The following is a 12,294-nucleotide window of genomic DNA, read 5'->3' as shown; positions in this document are numbered from 1 at the left end:
ATCTGTATATATATATATATATATATATATATAATAAAAATTAACCCCAACAGATAATAAATTTTAAGCCAAATTTTGTTTTATTGCATTTAATTAAGGAGAGCACTTTTACGTTTCTTACTAAATTTTTTGTACAACAAATCAATTGAGTTCCTTATAAAATAAAACCAGGAGCTGCATCTAAAACTTATTTAAAATCTAATTTCTACTAAAAAATGTTAATCAGTTGTATGCTTACATAAATGAAAAAAACAGGAATAATGTGTATAGCAATACATGTTTAATCCTTCTCAATTAATGATATTGCTTTCGAAACAAGAGCAATTTGGGTCACTTAAGTGGACAAAAAAGAACAAAAGTCAAAACTTCGCAAAAAATTGCAGTTTCATTGCATCGTAAAAGGGAGTCTGTGTGTGTTCAAAAACTATAAAATAAATGTCCCTGAATCTTCTCATCAATTACCGAGATTGCTCTCAAATGTGGTGGGACAGCTAGTAATAAATTAACTGGGGAGCGAATGTTTCGAAAACACTTACGATTACAACCCTCCCTTCCAAATCACCCCAACTCCTGTTTCTTATAAGAGAAAACGTTCGATGCAAAATTACTTGGAACTAAATGCTTACCATAATATTTCACTCTGCAGTTTTTTACCCAACCCTTCTCGAAGCATCTTTGAATAATGTTTTGTTCGGTTTGGAATGATTTTAAATAGTTCCGCGAGAATTTCGGTTTCGAATTTTTATTTTCGTCGTTGTAGATTATGTCCTGACAGCATTTTGGGAGATCATTTTTCTGATTGCAGTTTTTTAGCGAGTAAATATGCTTAATAAATTGATAAAGAAAATGAGAAGAAAGTCGAGAATTTAGTATGAAATATGCAGCTACAAATTTGATATGGAATGTTAGTCATGATTGGCAAAAGATTTGATTTCTCGGGTTTTGGTGAGAGTTTAATCAAATTGCAAATTTTTCTCATCGTTTAATACTTGATTTAAATTGAATCACAAGGAGTTGAAACTTAATCTTGATGAAATTTGCTCACATAATGGAGAGATCTACCTTAAATCAGTAGAAGATGGAACTTTTTCTTAGGGTATGTTTGAAAAATCAGGCGAGTTGGTATCACACATTTGTCAACAACATTGTCTGTTGTGGTTAAAGATGTGTGGCATATTGTATTTCTGTTTTTTTGTTGTTGTTGTTTCTAATACAACTTGCCTGGCCGGGATAGCCCGGTTAGTAGGGCTCTGGGTCCATGTCCTAGAGGTCGTGGGGATAATCCCCGCTGGCCGAAACCTTCCCGTGTAGTAAATGGGGACTGATGCACGTTAAATCTGGCAAGTCACAAAGTTCTCCATGTTCCCTTATGAAATCATACTTCTGGGGGTATTGTTCCAGGAGATTTCTTGTCTTTTGGATTGGTTCAAAATTATGAGGCTACGGAGTTGAACATTAATAGTCGTGAACCCAAAATTGGATTGGGTGTTCAACGGCAGTTATAAAATGAAATTAAATGCCCCTTGCCAATATCGGCAAACCTAACCAAGAGAATTTAAGGCAGAGGGTGCGTTTCTTGTTTTCTAGTGTCGCTATCTCTGACTAAGAATACGACTTCAGCCATACACTCTTCATAGCCCGTTTACAGAGCGCACCCATTCATACATCCATTCATTCAAGAACAAATTGTAATTCTGACCTGAACCAGAGGACGATAGATCTCCAATTCAGTACCTCCAAAGCTATAGTTTGTTATAGAAGTGTGGAGGGCTTTGTGATCCGGCAGATTAAACGTGCATCAGTGACTTTTTACTACACGGGGAGTCTTCAAATGGCGTGAATTGAACTCACAACCTCTAGGATAGATCTAACGCCCTATTAATCAGGCTATCACGTCCCATATTGTGTTTGTTCCGTAAATGACTCTCGGTAGAAAAAATGCATTGAAACAGCAGGATTCCTTCAAGTAAATAAATATACTTACATAACACATGAAATATATGTGGTGCTTAATGCTAAAAAAATACTTTTAACTCAGAAAACTTTTAAGAAACTACAAAAGAAAAGTATTACAATTTTTTTTTTATTTTTTATCTGTGAAGTCAGCATGATGAGAGCCTTGAGTAAATAACCGGCAAAGTCCTCTAGTGAGATTCAGGAAGCGCTGTCACTGTTAGGAGATTAGTCAGAGCCTTCAGTTAACAAATGACTGAGCTCAATCGGTATTCGAACCCGCTACCAAAACTGTCACACAAATAAAACAACCCAATAAAACACGTCGTCTTAGAAAGAGCATCTTGAATGAATTTTTTATTATTACACCTCGAAAGAAATTAACTTTATTGCACTCACTATATGAAGCAGTTCTCTATGTAAAAACCACATTAAAAAGCAATAAAAATTTAAAATTAGATATGTTTTTAAAAAATGATTTGAATCATATTAAATTAATTTGTGGAAAAGTAAACCTTATACGTAAGTAGGTACTTTATTTACGTCAGACTAGAGCTGCACAATGGGCTATTAGCGACGTCCTGGGAAACATCCCTGAGGATGATGCGAGAAGACATGCCATCACAATTTTGACCCTCNGATAATTTCTCATTTTTTTTAAGCTGCATGTAAAATTTTAATGAATTATTCGTTTCACTAGTTAACTATTTATTCAATACCCTCTTTCTTTACTTTAAAAACTTCCGATTGTTTTCAGAAAAGTTTGAAAAGATGTGTTTTATTTAAATTGAAAAAGACAGTCTATCGAATTATTTTAATACAAAAGAAGAAAATAATCAATTTACTAAACATTGATATACCCGGATATAAAGTCATATATTTAATTTACTCCTATCTTTACTTTTTTCTCTTATTGAATATATAACTTTATTGAAATTAAATACCTATAAAATGAATATAGTTCATATAATGTAAATATGATGCATTTTGGCAGATTTTCACTTTTATAAATTTTTTCTGAATATAACCCTTGAAATCTTACTCTCCTTTTTCCACAAACACACAAAGTTTAAATTCTAAAGATCTAATATATATATTTAAAATTTTAGATTTAGTCTTACTTTACAGTAGCATCAAATAAAAAAAAAGTAAAGGTGGGCAAGAATGCAAAATTTGGCAAAACCAAATGTGAAATAGTAATGTGACATCGCGATGTATCGAAACATCACGATGTTTGAGTGGCGATGCATCACGATGCTGAAATCTTAACATCGCCCAGTCCTAGTGCTGAGCCACCCGCTCTCTGACCGAAGTCAGTGATTTTTTACTTCAGTGTTCTACTAGGAACCGTGTCTTTACGATCAATCCACTGCGGGACAAACCTTTTACATAAATATGCCTGCTTGCGATACATACAGCTAAACTAAATTAAGATTTAAATTTTAGATCCAATGTGATTTAAAATTAAATTTAATAGTCAACATTAATTTCTTTTTAAAAATGTCATTTAAACTTAAATAAATCATAATCATGCATAAAAAATTCAACTCTGATTAAATTTAAACGACTGAAAAAATAATTTCGACTCATTAAAGTTTGCGAATGCATATTTCAACGTGTTTAGTTAACTAAAGTTTGAATTTACGAACATATTTCAGCACAAAGTATTTTTCGCCCACTTCACGTTCAAACACATTTTATACCATTTCAATTTTTAAAACGGAAACTTTTATGCTACTTTTTCTCAACGCATAAAAAAGTTCTCAATGCGGATCCTCGTAACATATTTAATATAGTCCAACAGGTATAAAACAAAACGCTTGACACAAAGAAAAATTTTAAGAGCAATTTATTACCACAGACGTAACGTCATTTTGAATTTATGATTTTTCATTCCGACCGACTTTTTGACCCTGTTTGATCCTTAAAAACAGTACCGACTGATCCTTGGTAGCCCTAAAAGAAAGCCGTAAGAGACTCAAAATGATAAGCAAATTTCTCGGCTATTGTACCTTAGAGAAGTTTTAAACCGTAGAACGAGCTAAAGGAAATCTCAAAAAGACGTTGTGCCTGGTAATAAAAACTTTTATTGTTTTCTTTGCTTGGGAGAATTCCGGTAAGAAATGAAATTGGAACGAAAAGGATTTTTTTTCCCGAACCTCCCCCTAGGGGTATCAGATGGTAAGTCTGGGGATTTGTTTCCGATAAATTTTTTACTCGTGCTACTTTAGGACCGGGATAGTTTTTGACTTGTTTGAAAAGAAAATATATCTATTTATCGGTGGGAATTTTCCCTGCTTTTTTTTCGCGCAGCAATTTTAAATGTTTTTCTTTTTTTTTTATCTTATGCGTAAAGTTGTAGAATTCTACAAATGCATAGCCTGCTGGAAAAGATAAGATTGAGAGGAGAAAAAAAACTCTATTGTTAGAGAAGGGAAAAAATCGTTTAGCTTTTTACGCACTGCGAAAAATGTTATCAATATTTCTGAAATATTCATGGTGAACTTAATGTATGGTACGTTTTCTTAAAATAACTTTTGAATTCTAGGCATTGATGAACGAAAAAGGACTGGTCAGATAATTTTAACAATCCATTTTGAGAAAAAACTTTACCCTCACAAATATGAATCCTAAATTAAAATCTTGTTTGATTATTTATTCAACTCCATCTTTCTTTATTTTGGGATGCAAAGCCTTAACGTCTAATGAGTGTATTGTTTTTCTCCTATCTTTTCCAATTTGCAGAGTAATTAATGTAGAAAGAATGTGAAGAACAAAAATTAGTTAAGATTTCACTAGTTCTTAAATAGTATAGGAATGCATGAACAAGAAAGTAGAGTTAACTCAATGTTCTTACTGATTATAGTTAGAGCCGCGGTGGCACAGGGGATAAATTGTCCACCTCCCAATGAGGTGACCCAGTTTCGTCATCCCAGTGCTGGCTGAGTGATAAGAATTCTGCTTCTAGCTCGCATCGACCGCGGTACTGACGTAAAATATCCTCAGTGGAAGGCGGATCATGGGTTAGAATCCTCTTGCCATCAGGCTTACAGTTGGAGGCTTTCATGTTTTCCCCTCTATGTAACGAAAATGTTTTTCAGATTTATCAAAATGTCCTCCACGAAGGCCAGTTTGTTCCAATGCTTGATACTAAAGTTTCTTGTCTTCTGAGTCAGATCCAAAATTAAGAAGCTATGGAGTTGAGCTCAAAACTCAGAATTGGGTCGGTTGTTTATTGCCGGTTATAAAATAAAATATAATGATGAGAGTTAAACTATTTTTCAAATAAGGACTTCAAAACTCTTACTTATATCACTGTATTTTAATAGTTCAGGCACATATTTTAGAAGTGATAGAATTTCCATATCGTATTGTACAAAAATAAACTTTAGTAGATCTGAGAAGTATACTGGTTATACATGCGGAACTAATTGTAGAAAGTACGCCTCAGTATATTTGATAACACTATTGTATTAAAATAGGCTAAGGTGTATCAGCGCAAAAATATTATTAAAAGTATTAAAATATTATATTTATATTATATTATTGGGAGTACAAATTAGTTCGGTTCGCTTTCAGGAGATGGCTCTGGCTGTTATAAATGTTTCATAGTGACAGCTGGTTTCGGTGGTTTCAGAGAGATTAGACATTTGTCAATAATGTTAAGTTTATATCACTTTGAGTTTCATGCAAAAACCCTGTTTTTTACTTTGTTGAATATGAGAAATTTTGTGGTAACTAAGCAGCATTTGCGGGAGATTTTATGCTTCTGCTTTAATTGAAAGAAAAGTGCAGCTGAAGCGCATCAAATGCTTGTAAAAAATAATGGTGACAATGCTCCAACTGATAATCATGTAGGGAATAGTTTCGACGTTTCAAAAATAATGAATGAAGAATGGTGTTGTATACAATGAACTGCTACAATCTGGCGATGCCATTACGGGCGAACGGTATTGGCTGCAATTGATTCATTTGAGCCGTACATTACGAGAAAAATGGCAGGAATACGAGCAAAGACGTGACAAAGTTACTCTTCTGAATGATAACGCTCGGCTTCGTGTCGCAAAAGTCATAAAAAATTATTTGGAGACGCTCAAATGGGATATTTACCGCACTCGCCGTATTCGCTGGACATTGCTCCTTCTGATTATTGGTTGTTTCCACGGATGCAGCACGATTTGGCGGTCACCGGCTCACTTCGTTCGCAGAAATCAAAAATTGGCTTCTAACTTAGATCACCTTAAAAGACGAGACATTTTTTCGAGATGGAATTCGAAGATTTCCTGAACGGTGGAAAAAAAGTAGTAGCCAGCAATGGACAATACTTTGATTTATCTGTTCATTCATTTTGCGTTTAAATAAATGCATATTTGACCACAAAAAAACAGACGGAACTAGTTTGTACTCCCAATATAATCGGCGTTGAGCAGTCGACTCCATTCTGAGTCGACACCATCAATGTTCAACTCCATAGCCTTGTAATTTCCAACCAAACCAGAAGGACAAGGGAACTCCTCGATAAAGTATTGAGACAAATTAGTCTTCATGGAAGACTTTTTGATAGAACTAACCCACATTTATATATAGTGGAAAACCACGAAAATCTCGCTCGGTCAGTCCAACGGCTAGGAGATTCTAGCCCCATGACCCATCTACCAATGAGGACATTTCAACTCACTCAGCATTAGCCTTGGTGAGAGCTGAGAACAGAATTCGTATAAGCAAGCCATCGCTGGGATTCGAGACTGGGACATCTCATTGAGAGACGAACGCTCAACCCCTGAGCCATCACGGTTCTTGTTAAAAACAATAGTCATGGATATAAATTCTGTCTGGTAATTACTAGATGAACTATCACTGACTAACTGATGTGGCTGGTGTAAGATAAAACAATCCGCCAAGCAAGAATTAGACTTCAGTTCGACGTGACTGCCCCTACTAAAACACTATTTTTATAGAAATTAATTTTACAGAAATTAAAGCATTTAAATTTCTGCTATAATCTACTATTTACGAATGTAAATTTTAGTTTGACTCATTGACGCAAAAGAAACACAGATATATCTTTATATTATTTTCGGGAGATCTAATTGCAAGCGAAAAGAAGTTTTTGCATATTTTTCAGTTATAAAAAAAACGGTCTAATAGTTATTAAAAAATCTGTTAAATAAACGGAATTGTATTTGTACAAAAATATGAATTCCAAAAAAAAAAATAATTTCATTGATATTCAAAAATTTATCAATAATTGATTTCATAAATTAAAGAAATTTCAATGATTAATAACTTTTTCTCTTAGATCTAAACTGCAAATTTGAAAAATTATTGTATCGAAGTGAGCCGTACTTGAAAGATTTTTTTACCTTTAAATAAACACCAATGTTTCATGTTTTATTTCATAACCATAAATTATTAAAATGATAAATGTAATATTTTTCACTTACTTTGACTTAAATTATTGCAAAATAATGAAAAAAGTATGAAAAATATGTTTAATAAAAATTCTGCATCTAAGAACTAAGAGTGCTTTTATTTAAACATTAGTTTCAATTATTTAAATAATAATTCGATTAATTAGATAGTACTTTAATTTGAATAATAAGTTATTAAGTCCTACTACAATATAAATTATAAATACAAAATAATAAAAAAGTATAAAAAATATCTTTAATTAAAATTTTACTGGAAAGGCAAAGAGTGCTTTTATTTAAACATTAGTTTCAATTATTTAAACATTAGCTCGGATTAATTAGATAGTACTTTAATTTGAGTAATAAGTTATTAAAAAATTCTACTATAATATAAATTATAAATACAAAGTATGAAACGTATGTTTAAAAAAAATTTTGCTAAAAAGGTAAAGAGTGCTTTTATTTAAACAGTAGTTTCAATTATTTAAGTATTAGGTCAGATTAATTAAATGGTACTTAATTAAGTTATTAAAATTCTACTGCAATATAAATTATAAATACAAAATAATAAAAAAGTATGAAAATATGTTTAATTAAAATTCTGCTAAAAGAGTAAAGAGTGCTTTTATTTAAACAGTAGTTTCAATTACTTAAGCAGTAGCTCAGATTAATTAGATAGTACTTTAATTTGAGTAATAAGTTATTAAAATCCTACTATAATATAAATTATAAATACAAAATAATAAAAAAGTATGAAAAATATGCTTAATTAAAATCCTGCTAAAAGAGTAAAGAGTACTTTTATTTAAACAATAGTTCAGATTAATTTGATAGTACTTTAATTTGAGTTTTAAAAAATGGTTTTAAAATGCACAGAGGGTACAGTAAGGAACAATTTTCTGGACGAGAAGATTGAGAATAAATTTTAATACTTTATATCAATTCAATAATTGTTGTTCTTTCAGATATTATCTGTCAACAGTTATTGATAGCACAGCAGAAAAATCTGCTGAAATACATCATTCACGAAGGCAAGAAAAATTACTCCTCACTTCTGAAATCAGTTCTGTCATAAATCAAGATATCTCTCAACTCATAAATCAAAATATAATTAGAAAATTAATAAACTGGGAAAAGTTAAAAGGTATCTCTTATTTCCTTTTCCAAAAGACCAATTTTCTAACTCTTCCCTCCTCCCCAAGAGGAACATAAAACCGTGTTCTTCCAGTGAGGAAGTAACTTCAACCACTAAAGGTGGAAAATAAAAGACTTCAAACTATTTCTCTAATTCCTTCGCTGTAACCGCGTCTGCGTCAGATGACAAAGTGAAATTCTTCCCTTTCCCATCAAATGACAAAAGCGTAAGGGAGAGCTCGCTGGTGCGCACAAGTTCGTCTTCCAATTCATTAGCTTGCCTCGTGTGCGTTCTCTTTTGGGTTGTTGAAGGAAAAGTTTTCAACCAAGAAAGGGATCGAAAGAAGAGGTTAAAACTCTAATTGAGGCTCTCTGCCTGACGCCCAGTTTCAACCATTTCTGGAGGAAGAGTGGGAAAAGGGTTCATTTTAAAAGGACAGGCACAGAAGAATCTGCCAGCGCCTTAAGCCATACATTTGTTGTTCGAAGTTTACATTAGGCCTTATATTCGACTTTAAAAGACCATTTTTATGAATGAGTTTTTTTTTTTGTTACTGCATTTTTTAAAGCGAACTGCCATTAGAAAACAAAAGAAGATTATAATAAAAGATACGTGCAAAAACTTATCACACATAAATCTGATTTACAATGGAAAAAGAGCTTATTTTGAAAAAGTAAACCCAAAAGAATCTCACAACGTTTTATGATATACAGTTGATATGAGTTTTTTTTTCTTACATTCTAGAAATTTCATTTCTTTAAGTGTTTTTATCAAGCGCAAGAAAATTACAAATGATGCACACAAGCACTTAATCTACTTGATTATGCAAGACGTTCTGTAATGAACATTGTTAATATATACAGTCCCGATTATCCGAGTTAATGTGGAAAACGGCTAATTCGGATAACCGAAAAAGTCGGTTAAAGTGAAAAGTAGGTATAAGTATAATATACTTAACAAATACAAAATTTATGCCAGTACACCACATACAGTTCATATTATAATTAAAAAGCTTACGTAAAAACACTTAAGGGTCATACTTTACGAGAATTAAAGAGTTTTTACTTAAAGTCCTTATTTTATTTTATTTTATAACCCTTGTTTGACCCAATTTTTTGTATTTACGACTGCTGATGTTTAACTCCGTAGCCTTGTAATTTTAAACCCAATTCAGAAGACAACGGAACTCCTGGATTAAGTATTGGGAGAAATTTTGCCTTCGTGGTGGACTTTTCGATGGAACTAACCCGCATTTGCGTTGCATGGAGAGGAAAACCACAAGGATCTTCCACGGTTAGCCTGACGGCAAGGAGACTAACTCATGATCCGTCTACCACTGAGGGTATTTCACGTCAGCACAGCGGTTGGTGCAAGCTAGATGCGGAATTCGTATCAACCAGCCATCGCCGGGATTCGGACCCGGTTCACCTCATTGGAAGGCGAACTCTCTATCCCCAGAACCATTACGGCATTCTATTTTAGAATACGCATTATCTAGAATATAGAGGGAAAAAAACATTGTACAGATGGCATATTCCAAATAACTAAGTTACCCATGGGTCACTGGTTGTCGACCACTGTTGTAGATCTAGTAGTTGATTATGAATATAATTAATTTGATCAAAATAAAGGAAATTTATTATTAATAAAATTGAAGATTAATTTATTATAATTAATTGAATTGATTTTAATTAATTGAAATTTAATTAATAATTAATTTAATTATTGAATTTAGAATTCAATTTAACTATTAAAATTAAATTTATTAATGAAATTAAAGATTATATTTAATTAATCTTGATAAAGGATCTCAGTTCTCATTTATTTACCTGGGAATGAAAGACTAAGTTCAACATATAATTAGAAACCAATTTAGGTTTGAAGTTTGAAAATCGGACCTGTTGACATGGCATAATTAAATTGTCTAAATTTACTGGTTTATTGAACAATTTATTTTGAGTTAAACTTATTCCTTTTACTTTCATTTGTGTATTCAGCAAAGTAGAAATGTTTCAAAATAATATTTAACCAAATTAAGCAATGCAATTTATTTTGAATGTAGTTTCTGTTTTTACCACTTGCTTAATAGTCAATTTCTTTTTACACAGCAGTAAATAATTGCACATGAATACCTTTAGAAACTTGCTTATATATTAGATTTATGTGATAAGGAATGATTCGGTTGTTGGGAGTGATCAATAAAATCAAATCAAAGATTGTTTATACTTTTTTTCTTAATTGTATTGTTAACATAAGTGTTACTCTTGTTTCTGTATTTTGAGTAATTCTAAAGGTTCTCTTGCTCTACTGGTTTAACAAAAGTTCTTCCGGTTTTTCAACATTTTGGAAAAATCCCTAAAATTGTGTGAGTTTTCTCTAAAAAATCCCTATTGAATAGACTTTTTTGCAGATTATTGCTTGCTCGAATTTTTAAATAAGTGTCACTAATACATAAAGAAGCGAGCCTCAGTTAGCCATCTTTGATGAATTACACGCCTGTTAACATTCGAAATTATGAATAAACATAATACAAAACATTTCAACATATTTTGCAACAATTATCATAAAATTTATATTGTTTTGTAAAATCTGCTGAATTTTTTCCTATCCGTGTTGGCAGCGATGCTTTAATTTTCTTGCTACAGGAGTCATTCATAAATCAGGTAGTTTTCTTTCTTCTTCTGTTTTTTTTTTTTTTTTTTTTTTTTTTTTTTACCAAAAAACCTCCAGCACAGTTTGAGTGCTTGCAGATTTTTCACAGCGCCTAAATAGTATTTTTTTTATCCATGATTTTTTTTATCCATCAAGGCAAAAGTTTATATGCTTTTGAAAAATATTCTGTTTTCAATGTTCATGGCTGCCGACTCTACTGGATTTTCCTGGTCTACTGGTTTAAATAAAATTCTTCTCCTAAATTTTGTACATTTTAGAAAATTCCTTAAAATTCAGTAAGTTTCCTAAAAAATCCCAATTGAAATAGAATTTTTATAAAGATTATTACTTGAATACTCAAATAAGTTTTACTAACACATAATGAAGCAAACCTCATTTATAGAAATAAGTTCAAAGTTTTTTTTGTCTTAAGATGCTCAGTTTATATTTATTCAGAACTCTCTTTTTAAATAAATTTTTTAAAAAAATATTAACTATCTTTGATAAATTAAATACCTATTAATATTTGAAATTATGAGTAAACATTTCAAGTATGTTTAATGTCAGGAAAAATTGGAAATATATTGCAGTTTTTCTGTTTTGATGACCATGAAAATCTCTGAAATTCCCTCTGTGTAAAATATTTAGTCCATCGTGCAGCAATTATCATGAAAAGTTATTTTACTTCGTAAAATTTACTGGATTTTTTTCCTATCCATGTTGGCAGCTACAAATATTTAAACAATTAGGAACACTTGAAAAAGATAAATTTTTAAGAAAAGTATCAAAAGACAAAATAATATGCTATGACTTTACTCTGCTTGCACTTTTATCATCAGTATTGCAAATACATTTCATTAAAACTTCCAACTGATAAGGTAGATGAGCTTTCAAGTTTATCGTGTTTAATTCTGTAATTAAGTTTATAAGTTTTATCTAATTTTGTGTGTACTAGAGTTGTGTGTATTAGAGTTGCGTGTACTAAAGTTGTGTGTACTAGAATTGTGTGCACTAGAGTTGTGTGTACTAGAGTTGAGTGTAAGGAGTGCTTATCGTTAAAAGCATAGCTACAAGAAAAAATCTTAGCTTATAAGACAAATTTAATCCTGTGAATAATTTGTAGAGTGTCTTTTTTTTCTTTAA

Source organism: Parasteatoda tepidariorum, chromosome 6 (assembly GCF_043381705.1).
Source record: "Parasteatoda tepidariorum isolate YZ-2023 chromosome 6, CAS_Ptep_4.0, whole genome shotgun sequence".
NCBI classification, from domain to species: Eukaryota; Metazoa; Arthropoda; class Arachnida; order Araneae; family Theridiidae; genus Parasteatoda; species Parasteatoda tepidariorum.
Note: the sequence above shows the minus strand (reverse complement) of the source record.